This window comes from Staurois parvus, unplaced genomic scaffold (genome assembly GCF_062004578.1).
Source record: "Staurois parvus isolate SC_StPar_1 unplaced genomic scaffold, SC_StPar_1.0 ptg000686l, whole genome shotgun sequence".
Taxonomy (NCBI): Eukaryota; Metazoa; Chordata; class Amphibia; order Anura; family Ranidae; genus Staurois; species Staurois parvus.
In genome coordinates this window covers 1,777,169-1,794,672 of record NW_028318482.1, presented here as the reverse complement: position 1 = coordinate 1,794,672, position 17,504 = coordinate 1,777,169, and the positions used below count along the sequence as shown (strand labels likewise).

Here is a 17,504-nt window from a genome sequence, read left to right as displayed (position 1 = left end):
GCAAGTTACGAATCCCTGCCTTTAAAGAGATTCTACTGTTGGTTTAACTCTCTGTATAACCGGCCTGTGTCAATGACCGGGTTATGCGGACGATTATTTCAATTATTATTGTGTTATAGTGATATTGCTAGTTTCCTCTTTCTCTGAACCAAAAGGAGGTGGTGGCAGTGTGAAGGGGTTAATTGCGTAATTAACCTGACCCAGTAACAATCGCTCCCAGACTGCCAGTACATAGATTGTGTCCAATTAGCTGGAAAATCGTTGTGCAGGGTGCAGCTGGGTGTGGCATTGTTACGCACATCACATCGCGGTTTTGATCAGTCAGTCCTTCGGTCACAAGTTTGGTGAGAAGGTCTGGGGTCTGACGCCACGATCGTGACATATTGGTGGCAGCGGTCGTGGGATTGTCGCATGTTGGTGGCGGCAATCTTGCAACCCATGACACAGGGGTATAATTCTTGGCCAAAAATTAACAAGAAATTGTACCTGTTACTTACAAATAAATGGCAGTACTACCCTTAGATTGTAAGCTCCAAGGTGCAGGGCTCTCCTAACTGTATCGTTGCTGTCTTTTCTCCCTTTATATTGTAAAGTGCTGAGCAAACTGTTGGCACTATATAAATCCTGTATAATAATAATAATTGCTGTTTCAGCAGGCAATTACATGTCAATCTCCTAGCATGTAGGGAAAAAAACACCAAGTAATGCAGTTTGTGCTGTATTAATTTAATTTCTGTTTCAAATGCAAACTATAAGCATCTTGACTTGGTATTAGCCTTTTATAACCCCCTGTACTGCAGCGCTCAGGTTGTGAAAGGGGAGAGAAAGAACTGAAAGCCGATCTGGTGTGCTGCATGAACATGTACTTAGAAGGAACATGCTGATAGAAGGAGACAGCAGAGTGACAAATGGATAGGCCTCAGTGGCTTAATCATTGCCCAATTACAGGGTGGGGGCAGTAAGGTGACTCAACACAAAAAGAAAAACGGAAAGTCAGGTCATAAGCCTGTCCCAAATATTTTACCTAAATCCCTGGACACATGACAACAGATCCTAAATCTTCTTGTTCAGCTTCTGGAGTTCAGCTTTAAAGGAAAGGTCCATCTTTGGAAGTTAATGCTAGTGCCTGCTAATTTGGACAGTTCCCATTGTGTCTACTGGCTGGTACCTCACAGGGTCCCATGAACACCAGCAATGGGGCAACATTACAATGAGATGTGATGACAAGACCAGTCAACAATAGGCCTAGTCTTGAGACAGCAGATTAAGGTCAGTAAAAACAGTTTAGGAAAGGCTTTTTTTTTTCAGTGGGAATGGGTGGATGGGAGAAAGCTTGGGGATATCCAGTTTTGCCCTGGATGGGTTTTAAATGCCATTAAGCAGACAGAGCTGTGTTTATTGCAACTGGGGCTAACCAAGAACTCAGCAGGTGACTTTCAGATATTACATCTTCAAGCAAATATCTCATAGTCGGCTTTAAAAATGAAAGTCCTTTGAGCATGAAGAGCTATGACCTTGACCTTTTCTAATCAAAGGAAAGATGTTTATCATGGCAGCAGAAATAGCTCGGAAGGTGTATTTGCATCATGATGCCCCATCACTGACTAAAGAGAAAAACACATTAACATCTGCTAAATGCAAAATGTCAGCTGGAGCTGCACATGCAGATGCATTTCTCTCAGAAAAACAGCCCATTATTTACCTTTTCCCCAGGAGACCTTCAACTGTTGATAGTTTGTATAAATCTTGAAAATGTTTGAGAAATCAGCATGAAACAGTTTACTGGAAACATTAACAAAGCAGCAAACCATTCAGAGCTTACAGTTTAAATAGTTTACTTCGTTGGTCGGGTTAAAAAAAAGACAAAAGTCCATTAGGTTCAACCAACAAAAAGAAAAAATGAATAAATAAATAGAAACTCTGCATTTACAGAACCCTATATCCACAGCTGATCCAGGGAAAGTCCTAGCCTGATTTACCCCAACAAGGAACTTCAAGGAGAATTGGTATAAAAGTCCACCATAAAACATCAAACACTGATGGAGTATATTAAACACTTTAACTGGATGAGTTGTGAGTTTGAAACCTGCCCCTTTGAACTCCTGTGTAGTGATGAGAAACACAGACAGTTAGTTTCTTTCCCTGAAATCAGGATATTTCAACAAATGTAGCAATTTTGGCATAATGCAATGAAGTCATTGGGGAAGATGAAATTAAAGCTTGCATAGTTACATTGATTCAGCTTGGACCAATATACACTCACCAGCCTCTTTATTAGGTACACCTGTTCAATTACTTTGTAACACAAATTGCTAATCAGCCAATCACATGGCAGAAACTCAATGCATTTAGGCATCTAGATGTGATGAAGACGACTTGCTGAAGTTCATACCGAGCATCAGAATGGGGAAGAAAGGGGATTTAAGTGACTTTGAACAAGGCATGGTTATTGATGCCAGACAGCTGGTCTGAGTATTTAAACAACTGCTGATCTGCTGGGATTTTCATAACCATCTGAAGGGTTTACAGAGAAAGGTCAGAAAAAAAGAAAATATCCAGGTAGCTTCAGTTGTGTGGACAAAAATGCCCTGTTGATGTCAGAGGTCAGAGGAGAATGGGCAGACTGGTTCGAGATGGTAGAAAGGCAATTGTAACTCAAATAACTACTCATTACAACCAAGGTACGCAGAATACCACCTCTGAAAGCACAACACATCGAACCTTGAAGCAGATGGGTATAGCAGCAGAAGACCACACTGGGGTGCCACTCCTGTCAGCTAAGAACAGGAGATAGAAGTTACAATTCACACAGGCTCACCAAAATTGAACAATAGAAGATTGGAAAAACTTTGCCTGTTCTGATGAGTCTCGATTTCAGCTGCGACATTCAGATGGTAGGGTCAGAATTTGGTGTAAACAACATGAAAGCATGGATCCATCCTGTTTTGTATGAACGGTTCAGGCTGGTGATGGTGATGTAATGGTGTGAGGGATATTTTCTTGGCACATTTTGGGCCCCTTAGTACCAAATGAGCACCATTTAAACAGCACAGCCTACTTGAGTATTGTTGCTGACTATGTCCATCCCTTTATGACTACAGTGTACCCATCTTCTGATGGCTACTTCCAGCAGTATAATGCACCATGTCACAAAGCCTCCACAGTCACCAGATCTCAATCCAGTAGATCTTTGGGATGTGGTAGAATGGGAGATTCACATCATGGATGTGCAGCTGACAAATCTGCAGCAACTGCATGATGCGATCATGTCAATATGGACCAAAATTTTTGAGGAATGTTTCCAACACCTTGTAGAATCTATGCCACAAAGAATTAAGGCAGTTCTGAAGAAAAAAGGGGATCCAACCCGGTACTTGCAAGGTGCACCTAATAAAGTGGCCGGTGAGCATAAGTATTTATGTGCTATACCTGTGGGATCCCCATAGAATCTGCAAAAATCACTAGTGGTTACTGTAATTGCCAAGAGCTTCCGAGCCCCGTCCCAAGTGGCTGCCATGATACTAAGTCAACACGGGAGGTAATTTGTTCAGCTTGGGATCCATTCGGGGAGCACTTTGCATTTTATTATCAATGTAAAGTGTTTTCTGATTGGATGCGGAGGAGATTGTGATGTCACCTCTCCACCTCATCCAGTTAGAGAACACTTTGCATTCAATGAAGAAATGGAAACCATGCCAAATGAATGACCTCCTGTATGTATACATGTATACATCAGTGGTTCATATAGTGAACTTGGTGTAGAGCCCCATTGTCATCACAGAGGAAAATGGGGCACTCTTTACATCTAGGGGTAAAGAGATTTAATGTCCAAACACGGAAAGGTTTCTTCACAGTGAGAGCTGTGAAAATGTGGAATAGACTCCCTCAAGAGTTGGTTCTGGCCAGCTCAGTGGATTGCTTTAAAAAAGTCCTGGATTCTTTCTTATATACACAGAATATAACTGGATACTAACATTTATAGGTAAAGTTGGTCCAGGGAATATCCGATTGCCTCTCAGGGGATCAGGAAGGAGGTTTTTTTCCCTGCAGGAGCAAATTGCATCATGCTTTGCTGGGTTTTTTTCCCCTCCTCTGGATCAACTGTGAGTATAGGATTATAAATTTTTTTTTTAATAGTTGAACTGGATGGACTTTTGTCTTTTTTCAGCCAGACTATGTTTCACAATGCAGCAGGGCGGCCATTTGGAATGGGACCTGGAAGCTGGTGCCTACCACAGAGATTTCCAGCTTCTATGGAGATCTCACACTCTTTAATTAAAGAAAATTAAAAATAGATTTTTTTTAGCAAATTTTACTTAAAGCAGAGCTCCAGTCAAATCTGAAAAAAAACCCAGCTACTCACCTGTCCTACGATCCAGTGGTGGGTTCACACTAGGCGGGTTTACTGACCGTCCTCTCTCCTCGGTGCCGGCATCTTATGTGTAGGCACCTCGCTATGATAGCGTGTGGATTCACCCACCATGCATGTGCAAGCAGTGCTGCATATTGTGAATGTTCCTGTAGTCTTCTAGGACCTGTCACGTGTCCCAGAAGATGGCAGGGAGGGAGGGGTGGAGGACAACTTCCATTCCAATTGCTGGTACCCGCTCCCCATAGGTGCAAATTTCTCACAGGGAGGGGGGACCAGTCCTTAAAGCAGAATTTCCCCCTTTGGGTGGAGCTCTGTTTTAAGCAGCTTAAGGATGCACTCTGGGCATAAAATCAAGGCAGCTCTGTAATCATTAATACATCATTAAATTTATTTTTTTTAGTGCAAGCAGTGTAGGTATTTGAATGTGACCTGGTATCAGCTTCTTGCAGTCCCTGTATAGCAGAGCTGGAGTGTGAGAGGAAAAATACAAAAGGAGCTAATCAGTTCATATGCTCACAAGAAACATGCTGATAGGAGGGGAGAGCAAAGTGACAGATGAACTCCTCACTGTGCTACTTCTCCTTTTACTGTCCAATCACATGCTGGGGCAGGTGCAGGGTGACCTGGGTTCACAGAGAGTGGGTTGAAAGATGCTTAACATCAGACTGAAAACATCTAGTGACAGAGAAAAGCACTGCAAGGAAAATCCTTGAATTTAAAATGAATTTTGCAGCAAAGTTACCTTTATTTTTTTTTATTAGGCTACTTACTTCTGTCTTGTTATTTTTGGCTGAAAATCTGTTTTAATAAATTAAACTGGTAAATTTGCAGTAAAATAAATTTCATTAATCAATCTACTCACACCTATTTCTGAGGTACATATGTGTCAATAAAAGAGTGGGTGTCGCGTCACATTAGTGATCCCTCCTGAAAACTGCCTTACAATTTACATTTTTTAATAGTCAGCACAATAAAAAATGTTTTACAATGTAGATTTTAAAAAAATGGAAATTTGAAGCTTGTCTTTTGTGGAATAGTGCTGAACTCTTCCACCAGGGCATAACTAACAACTGTTCCTTGTTTTAAGAATTTCACCTATAGCAAATAAATGAATAAACCTCCCAGTAATGCTATTACTAGGCTGTAGCTAAAGGGAGCTCTAATGATTTGTAGTGTGACTTCAGGAGACTAATACCAACAAGCTTGCATTAAACTCAGAATGCAAGTGAGCAACATGTGTTTTGTGCTTTCCTTAGGTTAGTCATACTTTGTTTATGCTATTTTTGTTCAGTTTTGTGTTTATTGTAACATTCCCTTTCTCTCTTTAGCATCCTATAGTAATGGTAATTCTCTAATACATATTGATGCATTTTTCCTTGCGCTGCCACTATAAGGAAAGTAATTATCTGTATAATGTGATCCATTTTGGTTTAACACATTAAACTTTGACTGCAAGTGAGCAACACATGTTTTGTGTTCTCCTCTTGATACAGAGACTGCAGGCTGCATCTTTGTCATACCGCGCACTCAGATCACTGATAATCCTGTAACACACTTCTTTTGTAACCATCTCACTGTCTCTCTTCTCTCCTCAGTTGTCCCTCTTTTTGATCTGCTGTTCAGTCCTCTTCGAAAAAAATTGCACTACTATTTAACTACCAAAGTGATGTACTACATCTACATGCTACAAATCTTTCCTCCAATCTCTGAATAATTGCATTTGTTATTTTTACAAACCAGCATAAGGAAAATAAGCAGTAAAAAAAATCTAATGTAGACTTAACCCATATTATTTTTGCATAATAATTTTCCATGATTTGTGTAACTGGCAGTGTGTCCTTTGTCTGTGTACTTTTTGCTTAAAAAGGCATTTTCACTTTGCTCATTCAGGCCTTCTAGCTCAAAATACCTTGTGCTTACGGGATGGGGGAGCATGTGTCCTCCTCCCATGTGACAGTGCTCAGGTCTAACCACTAGTGATGGGCCAAACACCCCCTTGTTCAGTTCTCGGTCGAACATTCGAACCTAATGAATGTTTGAAAGTGAACTTCGAACTTCATGCAAGACTATGGGGCTTGAACTTGTATATTCAAAAGTGCCCATTTTGAAGGCTTATATGCAAGTTTTTGGCCATAAAAGGGGTACGGATCAACTGTGGATATAGGATTATAATTTTTTTTTCTTTTTTTAATGGTTGAACTGGATGGACTTTTGTCTTTTTTTCAGCCAAACTAACTATGTACCTATGTATGGGGACATGAATTAAAAAAAATTCAAAAAGTACCATTTTTAAAGGGGCAGTAATTTTTTCATTGTTTAACCACTTGCCCTCCAGAGGATTTACCCCCCTTCCTGACCAGGTCATTTTTTGCGTTACGGTGCTGTGTTACTTTAACCTCTTCGCGCAAATGTGCGGCCTCCCGGTGTCTGGGCCTAGACGCCGAGCGGCCGCACATTTGCGTTCTATTAAAAAAGAACATATGTGCTGAGAGCGCGCGCCCTGCACACTGCCAGCACACATGTCCGGTACTCACGGAAAGGTCCCGATCTCCTCTTTCGATTGGGATCTTTCCCGATCATGTGACCGCCATGACGGCGTGTCACGGCGGTCACATGACCCTAAACCCCGCCCCACCTCCGGGCTTCTGAAACCCTTAAAGACACCGGCGCGAAGGGTTTAACTGACAATTGCACGGTCGTGCAATGCTGCACCCAAATGAAATTTACGTCCTTTTTTCCCACGAATTGAGCTTTCTTTCGGTGGTATTTGATTGCCTGTGTGGGTTTTTATTTTTTGTGCTATATAAAAAAGACTGACAGTTTTGATAAAAAAAGCAATATTTTTGATTTTTTTCTATTAAACTTCAAGTAAAAAAATTTTAAAAAATCAAATTTCATCATAAATTTAGGCCACACGTCTTTGCTAAAAAAAAAATCCCAATACGTGTAAATTAATTGGTTTACATGAAAGTTATAGCATTTACAAATAGAGGTATATATACTGGGATTTATTTATTTATTTTTACTAGTAATGGCGGCGATCGGTGACTTATAGCGGGACTGCGGCGGGCATTCTGACAGTGAGGGGAACTGACATCCCCAGTGACACCAATACAGTGGTCAATGCTAGAAAAAACACTAACACTGTACTAATGGCACTGGGCAGGAAGGGGTTAACATGAGGGACTATCAAAGGGTTAACTGTGTGTTGGGAGTGATTTACTATGGGGTTGTGTCCATGTGCTTCACTGTCAGCACACTGCTTTGATTGGCTGTGCTGTGCACAAAACAAGAGTTTTGTCACTATTTTTAGCATTTTTGCATTGGCGTTGGATAGCCACGGTTTTTAGCATTAGAGCATTTTTACTGCTGAAAAACACTTCAAATGCAGTAGCTCTGTAGTATCTGCATATGTTCCACAATTATAGGACTTGTTCTTTACGTGGACTTTATTTGTGGTCATTGTCACTATTGTTACTGTATTTTTTGAGATTGGTTGTTTTTGGGGATTATATTTGCACACCTTAGACACAAGGGGGTTTATTTACTAAAGCTGGAGAGTGCAAAATCAGACTCACTTCTGCATAGAAACCAATCAGCTTCCAGGTTTCATTGCCAAAGCTTCATTGAACAAGCTGAGGTTAGAAGCTGATTGGTTTCTATGCAGAAGGGAGTCTGATTTTGGACTCTCCAGCTTTAGTAAATAAACCCCAAGGTGCCTATATTATTCATGGTTTTCTCCCACGTATGGGATTGATCAGATTGGAGGTCATTTTTGTGGGGCACGTTTTTTGTTCCAGTAGTTTACTTGTATATGAAGTCCACTTTTGTATCACTTAATTATTATTTATGGGAAATATTTTAGGACCCTTTTGGTCCCATGGATAGTGTTATTGCACATTGGTTTGTGCATTTAGGTATTAGGGTGACATATGTTGATGCCATCTTTTGGGCATCTGGGAGTTCACTTTTATCACTTTTAGCTTTCCGCATTTAGGACGGCTTGCAACCATTCACTATCTATTGTGTTGCTATCACTGACCTTTTCCCTCGGTCAGCACTCTTCTCGATTGCTTCTCAGTATCATTTTGCACTAGTCTTTATAAGGCATTATTGGATGTCACTTTCAGACATCTGGGAGCACATTTACACCTTATGATATTAAGGGAGGTTTTTATCCACATTTCCATTGTACACTATATCACACTGAAAATTTTTCCTGGTCAGTCCGTGGCTTTTTTTCTTTTTGGTTTCTTTAGTTCTGTAGTACTACATATGTGTGCTTCAATATTTTCACTTGTTTTAACCATTACTGAGTTACTGTTTATTATGATTCATATATGTGGATGAAGTTATAGAATTTTTTGGATAGCGCTACACCATTTTGTTTTGAATATACGCCCAATGAGGACTAACCCAAGGTTCACACCTAAGCGGTTTCTGCAGCGTTTCACAGAAACGCATTACAGTCCATTTAACATGATTTACTATGGGACATCTCCATGTTTTCACCTGGTGCGTTTTTTGGAAAGGGTCAGGGACTTTTTTTAACACAAAAAGTTGCGCTTTTGGATCTATAGACTTCAATGGAAACGCTGCAGAAAAGCATGTAGTGAGTTTTTGGCGTGTTCTCTACTCATTTTTTAGGTGTTTTGCATTTGAAATCTGCCTAGCAACAAGAAAAAAAAACTCAAAACGCATGAAAAACGTGTCAAAAACAGGTGCAAAATGCAACACAAAACGCAATGCAGAAACGGGTCAAATGCAAACTACATAGGTGGGAACCTAGCCTTATAGAGGTACTTACTCCAGAATGAACAAAGTAGAAACAAGAAACTAAAACCCGCACTTTCACAACTAGTTAAACAGCAAGGAGCCCTGACCTCAGCTGTTGATACTGATCAGATTAGGCAGTCTGTGCACACGTTCCAGACACAACCCGCTTTCAGCTTCCCAGGTGCTTTTATCTCCTGTGCTTTTAGATGTAATGACTAAAATACAGCATGTACAATTCTGATTCCATGGTCAGACGATGGAGATGGTATTTGTGTCACTCGAATCATACAAAGCCCAGTCATCTGGAATCTATGGAGACATTACAAACCGCATGTGATGCAGGCAGCCTGGAGGAAAGGCTATGGTTATTTGCAGAGGCAGCGGACTTATTCCCAATCCCAACATAATAATAATAAAAAAAAATGTTACTTTTGAGAAGTTGGAGATTATTAGACACTAATATATCATCACCCTGTATCTGAGAGATTGACTTCAATTAAAATAAGACTCTCAAGATTTAGCAAAAAGGGGCCAGGAGTCTATAGACATCTGTGTTTATAGTTCTGCTTAACCAGTCTTGAGATTCACCTATTGCTGCATAGACAGCGAGATGACTACACAATCTTCTGATTCAGCTCTATAGTTTCCTGGGGTATCTATTTGCTCTTTGAACTGCGGTGATGCTCAATAATTGCCCAGAGAGCAGACTGGAAATAGGTAGATAATATAGCTAGATGCCATGCTGAACTAGGAAAAATAGTTGTCACATATCTGGTTGTGTAGTGTGACAGGGGTGTGTGAATCACAATTCCTGCTGAACAGAATGAAACACATCATTTGGCTGTTAATGCACTTTAAATACATATATTTAAAATATTTAGTTAGCTCTGTCTAGAGGTCTGCAGCCAATGGTTTTTGGTAAGTGTTGTCATTATATTTGAAAGTTTAAAACTGATTTTTTTTATTTTTAATCAGCATAAAATCTTCATCACAATATGTAGGTGCAGCGCTAGAACATCAAAGTTGTCACAATAATGTACATTACACAAAAATGATAATAAATATTGAACGAATCATAAGTGGCAAAGTGCAAATAAAGTGCAAATAATCACAATTAAGGTGCTTATAAAGTGATAATGGTGAGCACACAATGGTGCTAATGAATCTATGTATCAATTAATATTGCACAAGTGTCCACAGATAAATGGTGAAGATCCGACTTGGTCTCAAATAAGTGCTCCAAAAGGTAACCATCCAGGTAGTGTGCTGTGAATATGTTAGGATTACGCACTCACCAGATGCGCAATCAGAGTACGCATTTGTATGTATAATATCAGCCGGAGGTCCCCTTAAGGATATGTACAGCCAGGTCTGGTCATAAAACCTCACTTCCCCTGGGTCATCTGCCACTCAGCCGTCCTCCAGAATGGGCTGTGTGATGGTGCTGGCTCATATAGAGCCAGAAAGAAGGATGCCCATAGTGTTGTATGTTTTTAAATGGTACTCGTTTATTTCAATAAAGTAAGCAGAAAAACATAACACACTGACCATCTGAGAATCCAAAAGATGGCCGCCGGACCTCCTCGTGGTCTCGGCGGTGTGACATCACTGCGTATGGCTCCTCCTTGATGCGTTTCGTGCTAAGCACGTATTCATAAGGGGTGTGCTCCACGTTTCGTGCTAAGCACGTATTCATAAGGGGTGTGCTCCACGTTTCGTGCTATGCATGTATTCATAAGGGGTGTGCTGATTAATTATTTTAAAATAAGTATTAAAACAAATTTTCCTTTAATTTTATAAAGGCCAAAGGGGCCTGAAATCAGATTACAAGTGCATCAGCATTGACTAACTTAAAGGAGAGGAAGCTCAGCTTTTAGGCCTCCTCCCCTGCTCCTGGTAAAGAAAGTTTTTGTAGCTGCTGACTTTTAATTTTTACACAGGAGACTGGAGCTCCTCTTTAATTCACATGCAGGTCAACTGGGGCTGGAGTGTATTTCTGAAAGGTCGGGACTGTTGTCAAGTGGCAATAAAAATGTGAAATATGCTTCTTTAGCAAAGAGGTTCACTTGTCCAAATTTTTTTTCTGTTTTTGTTTTTTTTTGTCCTTGTGTTATGATTTAATTACTCCTGGGTTCATGGCCATCAAGTGCTCGCTGCTGTCCAAGCAATATTAGAAAGTGAAACATTAGTTGTGCCACTGACAGTACATAATAATGACAGCTGTGACATTTTTCAGATTAGAGGAGTAATTAACTTTTATATTCATGTTCTCGATGATAGATGATTCCCCCCACCTCCACCCCTGACTGAGGAAAATTAAAGTGGATATCAACATCTAGAGACATTACAGATTTGTAGCTGCAGGAAAAAAACAAGTATATTTAAGAGTGCTGCTTCTGCCGGCCACGGTTGGTGTAAATGCTCTGCTGTTTTAAAACCTGGCTGGCTTCTCTTCAAAGGATACTGATTTATTTGGTTTCCCTAAACCAAGTTGATAGATTATTTTAAAACTGATTTATTAATCTAATTATTAATGCAGTACACTATGGAAACCCAATTCCATCTCTAGATGAAAAATACAAATTAAATTGCCAATAAAATAAAAATTAACATACTCACCCCATTCTAGCACACAAGTTGTACACAAACAGACCCTTGCCTAATCGGTTGCTGTGGAACTTCATGTTTTGCAAACATGTCTGCATGGTATATCCCTACATAACCTCAGCAAACAAAAGTGGGGTTTTTTGGTATGAGTTTAGTAACAAACTTAGTAAGTTCTTAGCAAGAAAAAGAGGCTGCGGTCCTACATCCCATTGATAGAGACTAAACAGGGTCAGAAAGTTCATTCCTCACACATGATAGCCACAACCTTTCTCGCATACTATGAAAACTTGTATACTGTAAGCTATCTTCCTCTGGACCTCAAGCAACCTCACAAGAAAAACTCAACAAAATAGCTCATTATCTACAATCTTCGGGTATGCCTGTCATCAGACATGCGAGAGGCCATGGAACACCCAATCACACAGGAGGAATTTGTGTTGGCCCCAGAACATATAAAACCTCATTAAACCCCCCCCCCCCCCCCGGGAACATTGGATTCTCGGCTTCTTTTTATAAATAATATAGCCATCTTTTAGCTCCCCACTTTGTGCCATCATATATCTCTACTCTTGGGTAGGCTACCCTCCCAAAGGATGCACTTAAAGCACCAAGTAGTAGAGATCCCAAAAAGAGGGTATAGACCTACACCAATGTCCTTTTGGTTAGCAGCCATGCATTGGTTAGTAAAACGTTTAAGTCTAGAGTCACTATTCATGAAAGACTGAACGAGGGATAGCCTGTGTAAAGGTAGGCCAATCAGAAGGGAGTTGCAGTAGTCAAGGCGGGAGATAACCAAGGAGTGAATAAGTTGTTTTGTGGTGTTATGTAGCACCCTCCTAGTTTAGGTGCTAGAAGTTAGGCAGATTTAGCTTTTTGGCTCTGCTGTTAGCAGTGAATACATAATTGTGTTTTGCCAACTCTGCAGCTGCAGGCTTGCCTATCTTCCCATCTTTCCAGAACTCTTTGGGAACATAGTGAGCAGGAGAGGGCAGAGTCTGAACTGGCCCTAAATACAGACTCAGTTAATCTCTGGTCAAGAAGAGTGACCAGCAGGGAGCTGAGAGTGGTATATAAGAGTGAGAGCAGAGAATAGCATGGTCCTTTGCTGGCTGGGGATTGACCCAGCCTGTAAGTGCTGTCAAACCTTCTAAGGCTTAGATGAGGCCTAAAGGAGTTCCAGATGACTCTAACTCACCGAGGAAGAGTTATCCTCTAAAGTTGCAGGAACATCAGAGCAACATCTGGAGAGGATCTTTCTGGGATATCTTGTGTCAGAGGCAGCTGAAGTGAAGGAGGCCTTCAGTCTGCATGGATCACAATGAGTGTGCCACAGAGAGATCTGAGAGAGTGACTGTTGCTTGTCCACCCCTTCTGGATAGAGCAACTGTGGATTGCGACCCCTTTGGGGGTCGAACGACCCTTTCACAGGGGTCGCCTAAGACCACTGGAAAACACATATTTCCGATGGTCTTAGGAACCGAGACACCACTCCTCTATCCGTCTCTAGGCGGGTCCGCCCAAATGCAGATACGCCCACATACAAGTACCCAGCATGATGACATCATTGCGCCAACCCCATCACATACACCCTGTACAAATACAGGTGTATGTGACAGGGTTGGAGCCAAAATGTACTTATGTGGACCAGTCACACATGTAAAGAGCATGCTCTTTACATGTGTAAAGAGCAGCTACTGTGTAGAAAGCAGCTGCTGTGTTGAAAGGAGCTACTCTGTTAAAAGCAGCTACTGTATTGAAAGAAGCAGTATTGGAAGTAAAACGACACTTCATGATTTATAATTACAATTGTTTTTGTGATTAATCGCTATGCTTTAATTATGTTCAATTTGTAACAATGAAAATACATCCTACATATCAGATATTTACCTTACGATTCATAATAGTAGCAAAATTACAGTTATGAAGTAGCACCGAAAATAATTTTATGGTTGGGGGTCACCACAACATGAGGAACTGTATTAAAGGGTCACTGCATTAGGAAGGTTGAGAACCACTGGGATAGAGGGACTGTTCCAGACCTAGCTGCCAGGGGTGTGCTTTAGAGGAAGAACTAAAAACTGTTGCTACCCTTTTTGTGGAAGAAACTCTGCTTTGTGTCGTTCATCTGTTTCAAGATAGTGTCCTCAGCCAAGTTCTCTAGTTCCAGGCATCCCAAAGCTTTTCCCAATCCCTGTCCCAGTTCCACCAAACAAATAAAACAACAAAAAAAGAACAACTTTTGCCTGGTCACTGTCTGAGAACTGAATGAGATTTAACACCCCTAGATGAAAATACCTTGTGCCTGGCTCAATGTACCATTAAAGGGTCGGGGCCTAGGTTTACCAGTGGGACCAATTATTGAGTCTGTGCTACAGTTAGTTAAGAAAGTGAATTCTGGAAATGTTGTGGAGGTTAAGGCAGCAAGATTTAGCCAGTGATTGTATTTGAGGCCAAGGGAGGTTATCAACTGAACCAGGAAAAAGGTGTTTAGAGAGAGAATAGGATGGTCCAAAGGACAGAGGGGCCCAACAGAAAGAGGAGTAGAGGATATAGAATTGCATGTACCTCCGAAGGTGTGCTGAAATAGGTAGGAGATGAGCCAGGAAAGAGCAGAGTCTTGGAGGCCAAAGAAGTAGAGTTGGTCAACTGTATCAAAGGCGGCAGAAAAGTCTAAGAGTATGGAGTAATAGCAGTTGGTTTTAGCAGTTAGTAGGTCATTAGTGAGTTTTAGGTGCGCATTTTCAGTGGAGTGTTGTGGGCGGAAACCAGGCTGTAGGGGTAAAGAATGTGTATATGAAAAAACAGTGAGAAGTGTAACAATGCAATAATGCAGTATGTTCCGTAAAATGTCACCCTATATGCGGTGTTCGCGTTCCTTCCTTTCATTCTGCTGCCACTCCCTCCACCCACTGGAGCAAAGAGAGAAAACCCTGTGTAAGCTCTGGACAGAACTCTCACGAGGCTAGGAATTCTGTCCCCACCCACGTGACAGCAGTGATGCCTAATGATTGGCTGCTTTCCATACTCAGAAGTACTTAGTATTTCTCTTTGCTTTACGTGATTAAATAAAGAAGTGGAGGAACAAAGAGAAGGCGAGTAAGTCCTTAGGAAAGATGTGTATTGAAGGGAACCTGTTTTGTTGTCCTGCTTGAGCAATGTATAGGTTCACTTTAAAGGACAACTTCACTTTTAATGAAGCTGCCCCACACACACACACCTAAATATTTTCTCTCAACTCCATTTGAGAAACCTTCATTGTGTGGCCCTGCTTGACATCTCACAGCCTTTGCACAAACAGAAAATCCCAGCAGTATCCTCACCATGTGCAGCACTCGCTCCATACATTTCTGTGATGCAGGCTGCACTCACGCTATCCCCAGCCACCCAGAGGAGTATGGTTCCAGCCAAAGGAACAAATGGGGAAAGCACTTAGCATGCCTGAGCCATAGCAATGCCTAGGGCACCAGGCAACATCATTGGATCTGGGCTAAAGGTAGGTATTGAGGCATGTAACTCACATCGAGGGGTTGGAAGCAGGGGCGAACTGACAACTCATGGGGCCCCCAGGCAATAGGGGCAATAGGGGACCATGGGGCCCCTGTGTCCTCGCTCACACCCAAAAAAACCTATGAAAAAGCCAATGAAAGGTACCAGGAGCATCTCATGGGGCCCCCTACTGATCCCGGGCCCATGGGCAGTGCCTGATTGCTCGAATGGTCAGTCCGCCCCTGGTTGGATGGAAGCTTCAACAGGTAATGTGTATTTGAACTGTCATTAAGGTGGAACTGCACCACAAACCAAAAATGCTATTTAATTCATTTTTAATATTCAAAGCAATCTCCCCCATTCATCCATGCCTCCAGGCTTTATTTTACTGAGAAATCATTTTGAAAAAGACCCCCTGGCATTTCTGGCAGTGGCCATCTTCAGTAAGGGCAGATGATTCATGTAGCACTTACTTCCTGGAATCCATCTGTCCTTGGCTCAGGCATTGACTGCATTGACATAATTTGCTATGCATGGGAACCAGGAAGTAACTAAAGAAATGAAAAAAAAAACATTTTTAAACAAGGAAATATGATACTTTCCTATCGATTTACAAATGCTAGCAGCATAAGGATTAAAATTAGTCCATGTTGATTGAGAGGGTGATGTTCTGCTTTAACTGTGTGCATAGGGTTCAAATTAATGAGAAGCATACTGATTATGCCGCCCAGAATCAGTAAAGCGGAATACCATGTAGATGTTTGCAGACTTGTGAAGGTGACTTTTTTTTAAATAGTTTATGAAACCAAAATTCTGACTGCTTGTTGCTTTAATTACCAAATCAAATGTGCTATAAAAATGCTGAATGGCATTCTACTGTTCTCACTATGCGTTTTTTAGACCACACACTAAATTTGCAATCAGATGATGTTTTAATGAGTTTGGAATTGTGGTGTGATAAGAATGAACCTTGGTACAGTAGTAGCACTTGTTCAGGTAATCTCCCAAGGTCAGCAGATGGGAGTGATGACTCTGAGGCATAGGGGAGGCAATAGCTAAACATGTTTTGCAGGCAGCCATGCGAGAAATTACACATCCAGCAAAGGTTTAATATCTAAGCCAGTAAGTGCTTTTCAAAGGTCATCTCTTTTGAACTACTACAAACAAGCTATTCTCAGACTGTCTGCTCCTCGGTGGCAGATTATTATCAGTTTAATTACTGGAAATTTTTGTATTGTTCTCAAACAACACAAAGAAATAAAATATATGGTATATGATTTCCCAGTGATAAAATTCCACAGTGTGCCAGATCATTGTTTAAAATGTGGGGATGTATGACAGAAAGAGGAACAAGCCTAATAAAGTCTGAAGAAAGGTGACAGACAAACCACTTACTTTGAATGAACGTTTTTGCTGGTAATGGTAATGCATCCTCCACCTCCCCAGCATTTCATTGTATGTATTGCTACTAGAAATAATGTTGGCCCATAGTTTAACTAAAGGTCAAAGTAAACAAAGGTACTGTCACACTATTTTGAACTTTGTTATTTGGTCTCCAAGAATGGATACTTGGGTGAGCTACTAAGTGAACCTGAGCTAACATAAGGAAGTTCACCTGATTTACCTTAAAAGATATCTAAGCCCAAAAACAAAAGCCATAGTTTATTGCAGTTTAATGGCCATTAGATGTGGTGTTGGCTACTGGCTACATTTTTTTTTTCAAAAACAAATACCGGTTGACTTTTTTTCTTCAAGCTATCTTCTGTAAACTACAAATTAACCCCCACACCCAACCAAAATTGGAAATGAAGAAATGAAGACATGTTTGCAGTCCAAATTAGGAAAGCAGCCTATAGCTACAGTGAAATCCATGAGAATTGCCACGCTAGAAAAGGAAGTATGTGATTCACAGGAGTATGAAGTGAAGAGAAAGGAAAACAGCCTGAGGAAAGTAAACGATTGCAGCCACCATATCTAATGACTGATACGCTACAGTATATTAAATATTTGTTCATGGGTTTAGATTTCTTTTAAAACCCAAATGGAAGTCTTGCAGCCACTTGCATGCAATTGCTGAAGTGGTGGTTACATAGTTACATAGTTAGTCTGGCCAAAAAAAGTCCATCCAGTTCAAACATTAAGAAAAAAAAAAAGTTATAATCCTATACCCCCAGTTGATCAAAAGGAAGGCAAAAAAACCCAGCAAAGCATGATCCAATTTGCTCCTGCAGGGAAAAAAAATTCCTCCCTGATCCCCCGAGGG

The 17,504-nt window shown here is 40.9% G+C and overlaps 1 protein-coding gene across 1 annotated transcript in view; it reads left to right on the top strand.

Annotated features, from left to right (window-relative positions):
• TMEM278 (transmembrane protein 278) overlaps positions 1-17,504 on the top strand; it is a 133,536-nt gene that overhangs the window by 105,837 nt on the left and 10,195 nt on the right. The window lies entirely within an intron of this gene.